Raw genomic sequence first — 12,288 nt, 5'->3', positions numbered from 1 at the left:
TTTCTTTCTTTCTTTCTTTCTTTGTTTCTTTCTTTCTTTCTTTCTTTTTCTTTCCTTCTTTTCTTTCTGTTTTTACATTTATTTACGTGTGAGGTCAGAGGACAACTTGTGGGAGTTGGTTCTATCCTCCCACCATGTGGTCCCAGGGATCGAACTCAGGCCCTCATGCTTGGTGGCAGGTTCCTTTACCCACTGAGCCATCTGGCCAGTCAAGCTTAGAGCTTTTTATTAAATTTTCAAAGGAGTTCACAACCTTTCAGTGGAGAGCAACTGACAGAGTGGGAAAAAGACAGAACTCCAGGGCTTAAGCAGACCACAGCCTGTGTCGGGAAAGCATGTGAAGGGCACGCCTTGGTCATATCATAGCCCTCAATGTACCCGAGAATTTCACGGAAGAACTAATGCAGTCCTAGATTTGACAGCAAGGCAATCCCGGAAGAAGTTGATGGGAATGGCTCAGATAAGGGTGATGAAAAAGGACCCAGATTATCTTCCATTACAAAAAAAAATGAGGAAGAGGGCAGCCACATCTACACAACAAACTCAGGAGTAGCTGGGAAAGGGAGAGATGTAAACAGAGTATTGCTTCAGCCCCATCTTTGACAATGGAATCCTTTAAGGTCTGATTAAATGTCTCCTACCACGTTTGTGAAACCTCCCAAATCCCTGAATTAACCTCTACTGAATTCTGCTATACCCTATCTCACACATCATGATTCATCATACAATCTGGATGATGAACATAGCCCATGCCCCCTAGTAGAGTACAAACTTTTGAAGATGAAGGTAGTGTCCCCTTGGCCTCTTTTGAATTCTTGCTTACAGTCAATACTCACTAGGTGACTAAAGGATTTGCTCTGAGATGTGACACAACTGACCCCTGACAGGACAGCTGGTTAAGTTGTATGACCCTAAACAAATTGATTAGTCTCCCCGAGGCTCATTTTCAATCCCTGTAAAATGAGGAGGCTGGACTCTTCTCCACTAGTCGGGGAGATGCGGTTAACTGGAAAAAGCATATTCAATATAGCTATTGTTTTTGTCATGCAAATTAGACAAAGTAAAACTGGATGTAAACCCTAAGGACATTCAACACACAGAGAGAAAGGGGTTAGAAAAGACTGAAGAACATTGGGCAAGATGATTTATAATTTTGGACTCAAAAGTCTACAACTATTTGGTCATGCTGTTCAAGAGACTGCACAAGGTACCACAACCTGTTTCAGACAGAGCACAGATGCCCTCAGTGCCCTCTGGAAATTAATATGCTGTCACAAACACCAAAGCACAATAAATGAAGCTGTGATTTTTTAAAAATAAACATCATATAACATACATATATACATATATATATACACACACACACTTTTGCTGTATATATTGTGAGTCATTATGAAAACCATCTTGAAAAAATGTAATAGACTGGCTTCTCTGTTTGGAGCACTGCACGCTGATAAATTTGACCTCTGACTATCTGACTGCTTACAGAGAAAGGAAAAATCACTACTCACTAGAACCAATTTAATTCTGGCCCTTTCTTTGGAGGTAAATGATCTACATCTCAGTGTATTTGGAAGTTTTTATGTACCATCACTAGAAACAAATTACTTTCCCTAATACACCTTATTCTTACTAGCTCAATACTTCCTTTTACTTTTTCTCAACACTTCAAACCACTTAAACCTGAAATTATCAGGAAGCACTTACTGGGTCAATTGTAACTTCCCCAGAGGGTAGGGGCTTTACAAAATACCTCCTCACTGCAGAAGGCCATCATTCTTCATCAAGCCCTACATAACACCATCGGAATTCAAAATATGGAAGGTGGCATCCTACCAAGTGGTTCTCTTCCAAAACTGAAAGACTGAAGGGCTCCTCAGCTGCAAACCGAGGGGTCAATCTGCCAACCAGCAACACTTTAATGGTGGCTACTAAACTCTAGCTTGAGGACTTTTGATTGGACCTGAGAAAACGCACCAGGCTTTCAATTCTTTAATTGAGTAGTCTTGAAGGAGGAGGTCTGCTAGTTAGAAAGTAGCCTAACCACATTTCCCAATACAGTAGTAAAGACAAACTGTATGGGGAGGGAAGAGGCAGTCGAACTACCAAGGAAATTACCTGACCGTAGTGATAGAAATCAACACCAGAAGGCAGGGAACTCAGAAACAGAGAAAGATTTACTTTTCTCTGACATATACAATTCTATAGCCACAAGCAAACCAACACATTAAATACAATAGAAACCACAACAAAAATAAGCTGATTCTCAGAGTTCTGCTGATATTCCAGCACACACCACAGAAAGCAGGCCTCCTGACTAGATCACACTTGTTTTACTTGTTTCATGTGCTAATCTAATGCTATCTCTAAGTAATAAGGATAAATTCAGCTTAATCTAGCACCATGAGAGTCATTTATAAAACCTTATTTGCTTTTTGATATTTTTTTATTTTCTTCAACCAGATGTGAGGTCTCTCTTCTCTCATAACAGAAAATGGAATTTTGTCATGGGTTATCTTCCATGTGCTGTGTTCTTAAAAGAAGAGCGTATAAAAAAACCATTTTCAAAAACGTCTTACTTAAGTCAAAGCAAAAGAAAACAAATAAAAAAGAGGAAAGGTAAACAATAAATAGTAGAGCTAAAGCAAAATTTAGTATTTTTCCTCCTTTAAAAAAAAGCCCCCCAATTTTTACATTGAAAAGAAATGTGTTTGGACTCTTAGTATATTGTTTTTAATTCACAAAACAATGTACCCATTTGGTTGTGCCCCCCCCAGCTTTAGACATTGTTTTTTAGAAAGTGTGTCCTAGAAAATTACCTAGGCCAAGTATGAAAGTATGAATTCAAACCAAAAAGCTAAGAGGATTTTTTGCTTAAAATTCCAGGGTTAAGGATTCATAATGGCAGAGCAAGCATGGCAGAAGCAGGTGACTAGAGCAGAAAGCTGCATGATCACATCTTCAATCAGGCACAAGAAGCAGAGAGTGATTGGAACTGACCCCTCAACAGTGACATGCTACCTCCAGCATGAACACACCTCCTAAAGGTCCCCAAAATAGCCTCACAAACTAAGGAAGAAGTGTCCAAATACTTGGAGCACAGGGAACACATTCTCATTCAAACCACCACAACCAGCAAAATTCTCTTCAGGACTATGTATGTAAATGTGGTTCTACATAGCATTTTTGTGTCTCCAAGGGTGATGTGATGATTTATAATTATAAAAAAGACAAATTGGGGTGGGGAAAAAGGGGATAGTCAAATGTCAAATAATCCAAATGACATTAGAGGCAATTTTTTACAATTGAATGTGATCAAAGGGGAGAGGGGAGGGATGTTTATACAAGGAAACTTGGGGATAAAGGGCAAGAAGGAGCTCAAGAGAGGGGGGACCATAAGAGACTGGTGTTATCAAAGGCAAAATGGAGAAAACGGGGAACATAATTTAATGGGGAAACCACGGAGAGAGAGAGAGAGAGAGAGAGAGAGAGAGAGAGAGAGAGAGAGGACAGCATAGGAAAAAAACAGTAAATTTGGCATTCATAAAAATGAAAAGTAACTTAGTTTAGAAATATGACAAACGTCTCTGAAAAGCACGCAAAGGTAAGGAAAGAGAGCAATTTAAATAGTAAGAAACGTGTCCGACTACTCACATTACCCGTTCTAGCAGCTCTCTCCCTTATAGCTTGCACCTTTGCCGTGTGGTTTGCCTATAGCAGCCCAGCTAAAGCAAACCACATGGAAAATTTTTGTTCCAGATAATACTGCAGGACAGGGCTTGGCAGCTACAAGTTGTAATCAGCATGCTTCAAGAGCTAAAGTAACAGAGATAACAACCAAACATGCATTACAATGCACAGTCTTAACTCCATGCTTCTATGAAGCAGACAGTAAGAGAGTCAAAAGCCAGTTATGAATTCCAAATTTCCATGAATTCAGAAATAAAAGTTTTTTAACTAGGGAGTTTTTTTTTTAATCTAGATGAATTGCTTAAAATGTAAACGTACCGTTCCAATTCAGGAATTCTTGTATTATTTAAGGTACTCACACATACAAACCTGGAATGGTCAAAATTTTCTGATTCCTGAAATGACTTTCCCTAGTAATTCTACAGGCCCAAATTGCCACCTACAATTCATGAAGGTTCCTGAAGCCTCAGGCTAGGAATGTAAGGGGATATTTAATAAGTGTGCAAATCCACAGTACAATAGACCACTTTTTTCCCTCTGTAATCTAAAGAATACTAACTTTATTGGTGCTGTAGTCCAAGAGGAAAGAATAAAGAGACTTGTGACTCTAAGTTTTCTGTACTTAGTGGACACACAAACTGAGATTAAAAAGAGTCACAGAAATGTGACTTCGGTCCAAGTTCAATGGCAAATTTGGATAGTGCTCGAGCTTGGTAGAAATTAGCTACCATGTTAATGCAAGGAATGTGAAATGAGAGGACTCCCTATCAACAGTCAGGAGCCGTTTAATGGGATCCAACGGTGTTATTCTCTTTCCTCCAACACTGGCTGGCGCTCATACAGCTGGGCTAAGATGGCTTCCAAAGACCAAGTTCAGATACTAGCCCAGGGCAGCTCTGGCCCTCCTGCAGGAACTCAGAAGCAAAGGAATCAAAGACTCTTTTATTCTTCCTCCCACCAGAACATGCTCCCTTCTCTGTTGTAAAGGAAAGGCTTGCCAGAATGAATTATTTAGTTCGAAACAGACATAAAGAAATCTTAAATAACACATGTCCCTTGGAATTTTAATACGTTCAGGTGACCACACAGGTTGTTCTGTTTCTTTCTACTTTGGTGCAGAAAATATTCTTGTGGTTTAGGGGGTCCAACAAGAGTATTATTATTAGGTCATAGCAGAAAGAAAAACTTCTCAAACCAGAAGTTACAGCTGACATCCAAACTCCAGGTGAAGTGTTCTGAAGCACTTTTTGTTACGTGAATGTCCCCTTTCTTCATTTGAAACCATCCTCTTAGGCTTCTCCTACTGCTAAGGGAACAGCTCCATTCTCTCAGGAACAGCTGAGAAGTACGTGTTCCAGGTAGCCCTCTTCCCTCTCTGCTCTGAGTCTGAACTCTTAAGCAATTACCACCTGCCTTAGCCTTCATTTGGCAATTAATCAAGGATATCCCCATAACCAAACTCTTGTAAAGCTATTTAAATGTTCATGCATTTACAGCTTGTCTTCACAAACAGATTAGAAACTCCTTAAGGGCAGGGAGTGGACTGGTGCCTCCACTGCATTCCACACAAGGCCCAAAACCAAAGCTCCTGAAATACCTGCTTATTTATTCAACCGATAGATAACTTGTGGAACTTCTACTCTGAGCCAGGCACTGCTTGTAGGTACTGGAGAGGCAGCACCCAGCACCTAAGCACAGCAGTCAAATATCCTGGGTTCCGTGCACTCTGCTTCAAGAAACAGCGGAAAGGCCACAAAGAATTCCTATCATAATCACTCAACTGTCAGAGATGAGCGATAAATGAAGACATGTCTCCAAAAGGAGGCCTACAAAGCAGCTCCCCATCTGCCCTTCCAACTTGAGGAAATATCTAAGAGGATGTGCCATGGCTGTACTATACTGCCCTTCCCTCTCCCAGGAAACTAAGGATCAGGAAGGTTAAGAATCACACAGAAGGCCAGAGGCACAGCCAAGCAGAATCCAGGCCTGACAAGCTTTCATCAAATTATTATTCTGAGACAGTATTGCTATGCAGCCCCAGCTAGTCTCAAACTCAGTCCTCCTGCCTCTGCTAGTCAGATGCTGGGAGTAAAAGTCTGGGCCACCATACCCTACTCATAAGTGACCTTTTTTTTTTTTTTTTTTTTTTTGAGACAGGCTCTCATGTAGCTCAGGCTGGCCTCAAACTATTAGCCAAGGATGACCTTGAACATCCAATCCTTCTGCCTCCACCTCCCAAGTGCTAGGATTACAGGTATGTGCTACCATGTCCAGTTTTACGCAGTGCTAAGGATCAAACCCAAGGCTTTATCACAAATGCTAGTCAAGCACTCAATGAGGTGAACCACATCTCCAGCCCCAAAATGATCTTCAAAAAAAAAATTAACTATCAAAATTCTAAATTGGTCAGGCACGCTGTGTAGAGCCCAGGTGATCGAGCCAAAGGAACTTCTACCCGACCCAATCTTGTTTACCTTTGACAACAGGGGACCCAACTGCCAGAGGTTCCTCTTCAGGTGGGCTAACCAAGCTGGACACTTGTTGGATGTAAAATGGCTGAGACAAAGAGGCTGCCAGATGGTCTCTAGTTTTATTATAACCCCATCTGCATGCTAAATGACATCCTGCTGATGTCGCACAGTTCACAATTGCCATGTTGACACTGGAAAGAGCCATAAAGGAGCTATGAAAAGCAGCACCTGAATTCATCAAGAAATCTCTGCCTGTTCCCAGAAATACATGAATATTCCTCCCCTTCATTAGCCTAGCCCGTCCCTTGATTTTTTTTAACCCTGTATTTATAACCACCCCAATTTTTCAAAATATATCTGCCACTTCTGTTCTTGGCAAAGAATGTCTCCTTCACTGTTCAGTGGGTGCCTAGGTCTTGTTTTTGGTTCCACAATTGCAGAAGGAAAAAAGCATCCAGTTTGGGAGTAAAAACAGGCAACACAACTACCGTCCCAAATGAAAAATACCTCCTCAGTATCCCCCAAAGACAACAATTATATTTAGAGATTCAACAAACTAATGTGGAGCATTTCATACAATTTATCACTCCACCCAGGCACAACAAAAGAATGAACTATCATTAGAGTGTAAAGGCTTAATGGAATTGCTAGTTTAAGATGTGTGTTGATAGAAACAATGGTCCTGTCATACTTGAAAAGATAGAAAGCATCAAGGATTTGAACTGAATTTTAGTAACATGTAAACAGCAGGAAAATGTTCCCTCAACAGAGCAGTTCCACTACTACAATCTCCATAAGCAAAAGCTTCCCAGTCTATTACCCCTGGTAATCCCAAAAAGGGCAGAATGAGCTAGATCAGGGGCATCAAGTTTAGCACCAGTCCTGAGTTATCCTTGAGCCAAGGAGATGCTGCCCAGGCTCCCCTCCTCCGTGTCAGATGTCAGATGCCCACCCAGTGGGAGAGGCTATTTCTGTTTCTAGGCCCATCTCCAGAACTAGGAGTGTGTTCTTAAAGTCCAGACAAGAACTGTCCTGTTAATTGACAGCTGCAGCAGACAGAGCTCAAGCTGGGTGACAGATTACCCACCAGAAAACTGGCTGAAGCCTGGCTCTCTGGCTGTCGGTCTGTTAGCAAGCCACCTTGTTCTTGCTTCCCAAGCAGGTTCTCCTGCTGAGCTAGAACACCTGCTGATTGCTGACACCTGCCCAGAGCTGACAGCCTGCTCTAAACAGGAGCCTCCCTGGGTGTCCAGGCTGGAGGCAGGCCACAGGGATTCTTCCCTGCAGAGCTATGGTGATTGCCAGCTGGCTTGAAGCAAGCCTTTGTTTACATGGAAACATGTCATTGAAAATTTCAAATCCTGATGAAAATGCCACCATTACTTTTCAAAAAAAACTATTAGTGAGTTTGTTCTTTGACATTTCACACAGGTATAACATGCACTTTATTATAACCCCCTACCATTACCTTTCTAAATAACTCTACAAATCTGAATACTTACCAAAACTTATATATTTTATAAAGGACTAGCAGAGAATTCAATGGTTGCCCACACAGAGAAATGATGAAATGTTTAAGGAGGTGAGAAGGCTAACCACTCGAACTTGATCATCACGTTTCATACATGTACTGAAGTCCCAAGCACATCATGTCTTATGAACACATAAAAGTAGGCATCGGTTACAAATATTTGAATATTTTAATTTTTTGAGACAGGGTCTCATGTAGCCTTGCCTAGCTTCCATTCTAGCCAAAGACGATTTTATTTATTTTTATTATTGTGTGTGCATGCAAATGCATTTGTGCCATAGTACGTGCACAGAGGGCAGCAGACAACTTTTGGAAGTCAATTTTCTCTTTCTACAGCAAGGCTTCCGAGGATCAAACTCAGATCACCAGTGGTGCTCTTGCCCACTGAGCCATCTCAATGGCCCTAGCCAAGATTGATCTTGGGCTTTTGATCCTCCACCTACCAAGTACTAGGATTACAGGACTGTGCCAGTGTGACTGGTTCATGTTGTGCTAGAAATCAAACCTGGGGATTGGTGTATGCTAGGCAAAGCTGAGATACATATCTGACATTTTAATTTAGTAAAAAATCTGAGCACTTGGGAATGGAGAGATGGCTCAGTCATTAAGATCACTGGTTGCTCTTGCAGGGGACCCACAAGGCAGTTTAATACCAGTTCCAGGGGACCTGATGCCCTCTTTTGGTCTCTGGGGGCACTGCACACATGTGGTACACTTACATATATGCAGGTAAAATGGTCATACATATAAATAATTTAAAAAATATGAGCACTATTTCTAGGTACATAGCATCAAGAATCCACTTATCTCTGTAACCCTGGTGACAAAGCTCTGTACATAATTCCACTTGAGTCCTCAACCAAGTGAAAAAGCCACTGTTTAATATACAACACAGGATGAAAAGTCACACAGCAGTAGCAAAACTGAAAGAGCATGTGGCAATTCTCACCTCCAGCTTAAATAGACTAACAATTTGATGAGAGAATGAGATATACAAGAAGTTCTTAAGACTTTTGCACAGAAAAAGATTTAAAAGAAACGACAGGAGAATCTACTCGGGAATATTTTTCACTTATCTCCTGTCACTCTCCCATTCTAGGAAGTTCAGGGGAGGTTTCCCTACCAGATGAGCACATGGCAAAAAGAAAACAGGGCTGTTCAAGTTGACCGGCAAGAGCAGACACAAAAATGGAACTGCAAATGGAATTCATCAGGGCCATAATTTGAACTGGCTTTAAAGCTAAAACTAATACAACTTTTTGTGTATGTGCATGTATATGGGGTATGTGTGTCTCATATGTATGGGTGCACGTATATGTACAGGAAATGTGGATGAGTATGTGTGCAAACCCAAAGTTGACATCAGTTTTCTTCCCCCACTCTCTATTTAAGGTGGCAACTATTGCTGAACACCAGAGCTTGCTAATTCTGATTAGTGTATGTCCTTTCAGCCTACCAAGAGCTGGGATTACAGGTGCCATCACATCTGCCCTGCTTTTTACACAGGTTCTGGGGATCAGAATTGCCTCTGGGTCTCGTGCTTTTGGTAAGTTTTTTATCCACTGAGCCATCTCTCCAGTCCTTAAAACATTTTTTGTCACTTACAGTCCTTAACAATAACAATCATCTTTATCAGTGTTTAGACTGCTTTACAAACACTGCAAGCAGCCAGACAACTGTCAGAAGTCCCAAGGGCGATATTTCCCAGCAGAGCCATGATGCTCAAACTCCCTGAAGTCTCATTTAATAATTACAGTACTAAACATCCAAGATAGCTTTTTGCTGTGAATCTCCTCATTAAAAACCATTATTAGGCTGGCAAGATGGCACGGCAGGTTAAGGCACTTGCCCGCAAGCCTGAATTTGATACCCAGGACCCACATGAGTGAAGGAGAAAACCGACCCCCACAATTGTCCTCTGACCTCCACACACATGCCATGTACACACACGCATAATAAATAAATAATAAATAAATATTTTTAAACATTAAAAAAGTTTTTAAATAATCAAGGGGGTAGGGGACAGCTCAGGTGTAGAGCATGTGCCTACCATATATGAAGCCTTGGGTTCCAACTCCAAAACACAAAAAATTTGAAAAATAAAAACCATCATCAATCAGCATCTGGCCTACTTTGTCTTTTCTTTCATCCAGAAAATGATTCTACTTGAAAAGAAAGCAAGCATAGAAAATACATGCATGCATGTCTCTATCCTTAATGGTCAAAGCTACTTTAACAAATTTAAAGAAAGGTGGATACCAAAGCCAAGGACTCAATAACCTGAGATGTCAAATCTTCTGGCAATAAGCCTTACAAATAAAATGGCAGATAAGCCTTATTCAACAGTACCTCCATATACTATTAATGTACTCCCTGTCATCTTCCTGCCCCCAACCCCAGCCACCTACCTGTCCACTGTCTTCCTGTACCATCCTCACTAGTCAGCAGGGGAGATGGTTCATTTGATAAAGTGTTTCTCATGCAAGCATGATGACCCGAGTTCGATCCCCAGCACCCATATAAAAAGCCAGGCTTGGTGACAGCTTGTAATCCCACCACTGAGGAGGTAGAAACTGGAGAATCCCTGGATCTGGCTGACTAATCAGAAAGCCCAGGTCCCAGTGAGACCCTATCTTAAAAACAAGGTGGATGACTCTTGAGGAAGGACACCAGAGGCTGACCTCTGTGCATATACACCTGCACCTACACCCTCACACAGCACACGAGTACATACATATGGGAAGTGGTCACACAGACACACAGACACACACACACACACACACACACACACACACACACACACACACAAAGAAAACACTAGTTTTCCATCAAGCAAGAAAACACCTGGCTTTCCCCTTGCTGAAAACATAATTTAGGAATTAGGTTTGTCCCTGAAGATATCTATAAAATATACACACCACTCAACTTGGACACACAGATAAAAACCACTTCCATCGTTGGCTGATTTTTCTACATTTATTTGTTTTGCTATCTCCAAAACTTTAAAGGCTACTTAAGATCAAAGGCTGGGTCTTGTTCCTCAGCCTGTGTATCTGATCCATTCCTCTCCCTTGGGTTCTCATCTAATATTGAGACTCACGGAAAATATAATCTGAAAGGATTTCAGAGATGAATTAATCTGAGGTTCACATTTAGAAAACTGCTGTAGTATATGCCATACTACCTCTAATGAGCCCAATCTTGTCTGATCTCCAAAGCTAAGCAGGGTCTGGCCTGGTTAGCACTTGGATGGGAGAAAATTGCTGTGGTCCTCAAATGGTGTATGTAAATATGCATACATATATATATTATATACATACATATATACATTCACTAAAAAACATGCAATGAAATCTACAATTCTCTCACATATACTTTTATTACTTATACATTTATTATTAGTATCTTTATTATTTTCTTTTGTTATTATTATTTTTTTAATCAGGATTTTATCATGTAGCCCTGGCTGGCCTAGAATTTGCAGTCATCCTTCCACTCCTGTTTCCCATGTGCTGGGACTATAGGCATACACTACCATGCCCTGTTTTGATTTTATTTGGCCCTTATTAAGAGCTTTTTTTGCTGTGTTTTTCTTCCTGCTTAATATTACATTGAATTCCAAAGGCCAGGAAGCAAAATTTTAGCCTCCTGTACTCTCTAACCTTATGACAGGTGTCTAATACAGTGCTTAGCATCTCTTGTGAGCCATAAACTATGTGAACGAAGCTTCCATTATTAGTATATTACCGATAAATATATTGTACTTTAGTTCCCCCCTCCAAGAACCCTAAAATGCTATTTTTCCTAAGTTGTGCCTTCTCAAAACAATTCTCTAACTCCCTCTCCCTCCTCTTGTATGTACATAATCTTCTCTTTAAGACCTGAAGAAGCTACTGCAACTCCCAAGTTTCTGGAATCAAGTTAGCATCTTTACCAGGAGTCCAGCAAATTGTCACAGATGGAGAGAGAACTTTGGGGAGTTTTCTTAAGATCTGTGGAAACAAATCTTTCAAAGAAGTTACTTGTCTATAAGCAATTCTGGCAGAAAGTAAACCAGCAACTTGCTGGTGAGTTCTCAGTGAAGTTAAATATTGCACCTCATTCTGTTTCAGGCAAGCAAACAGTGACTAATCAGGTTAACTTGATCTGGGTACTGGGTGTAGACACCCTTCAACAAGAAACAGGTTCCATCAGAACAGGTAAGAAAAGGCTATATATAAGGGAATACAAGTTTTGCTTTTGGAAAACATACTTTAATCGAAAAATATTTGCTGCACAAAGTGACTTTCTTTCCTTGGCACGGGGCAGCATAGAATTAGCCGATTGGGAGGCAGACATAAGATCCCAGACTCCTGAAGAGGATACACACTTCGACTAAAGTATGGTTGGTTCCTTGAAGGAACAGTTTTCCGTAGCTAACAGAGTATAACACACAATCACCATCTTGAATCAATTACACAAATACCATTTAAGCCATTCTGGTGCCCTGGGAAAGAATCACAACACCCAGAAATCCCTGCTGGCTTCAGCTGTCCCCTCCTTCAGGAATTGACAGCGGCGCCCAAACACCAGCCACTAGGATCGCCGCCGCCGCCC

At 41.0% G+C, this 12,288-nt stretch overlaps 1 protein-coding gene across 2 annotated transcripts in view; it reads right to left on the bottom strand.

The window, feature by feature from the left end:
- Nucleotides 1–12,288, bottom strand: part of Gab1 (GRB2 associated binding protein 1) — a 132,628-nt gene that overhangs the window by 118,886 nt on the left and 1,454 nt on the right. The window lies entirely within an intron of this gene.

This window comes from Nannospalax galili, unplaced genomic scaffold (assembly GCF_000622305.1).
Source record: "Nannospalax galili isolate Female #2095 unplaced genomic scaffold, S.galili_v1.0 scaffold359, whole genome shotgun sequence".
Classification (NCBI taxonomy): Eukaryota; Metazoa; Chordata; class Mammalia; order Rodentia; family Spalacidae; genus Nannospalax; species Nannospalax galili.
This window is presented reverse-complemented; position numbering and strand designations above follow the sequence as displayed.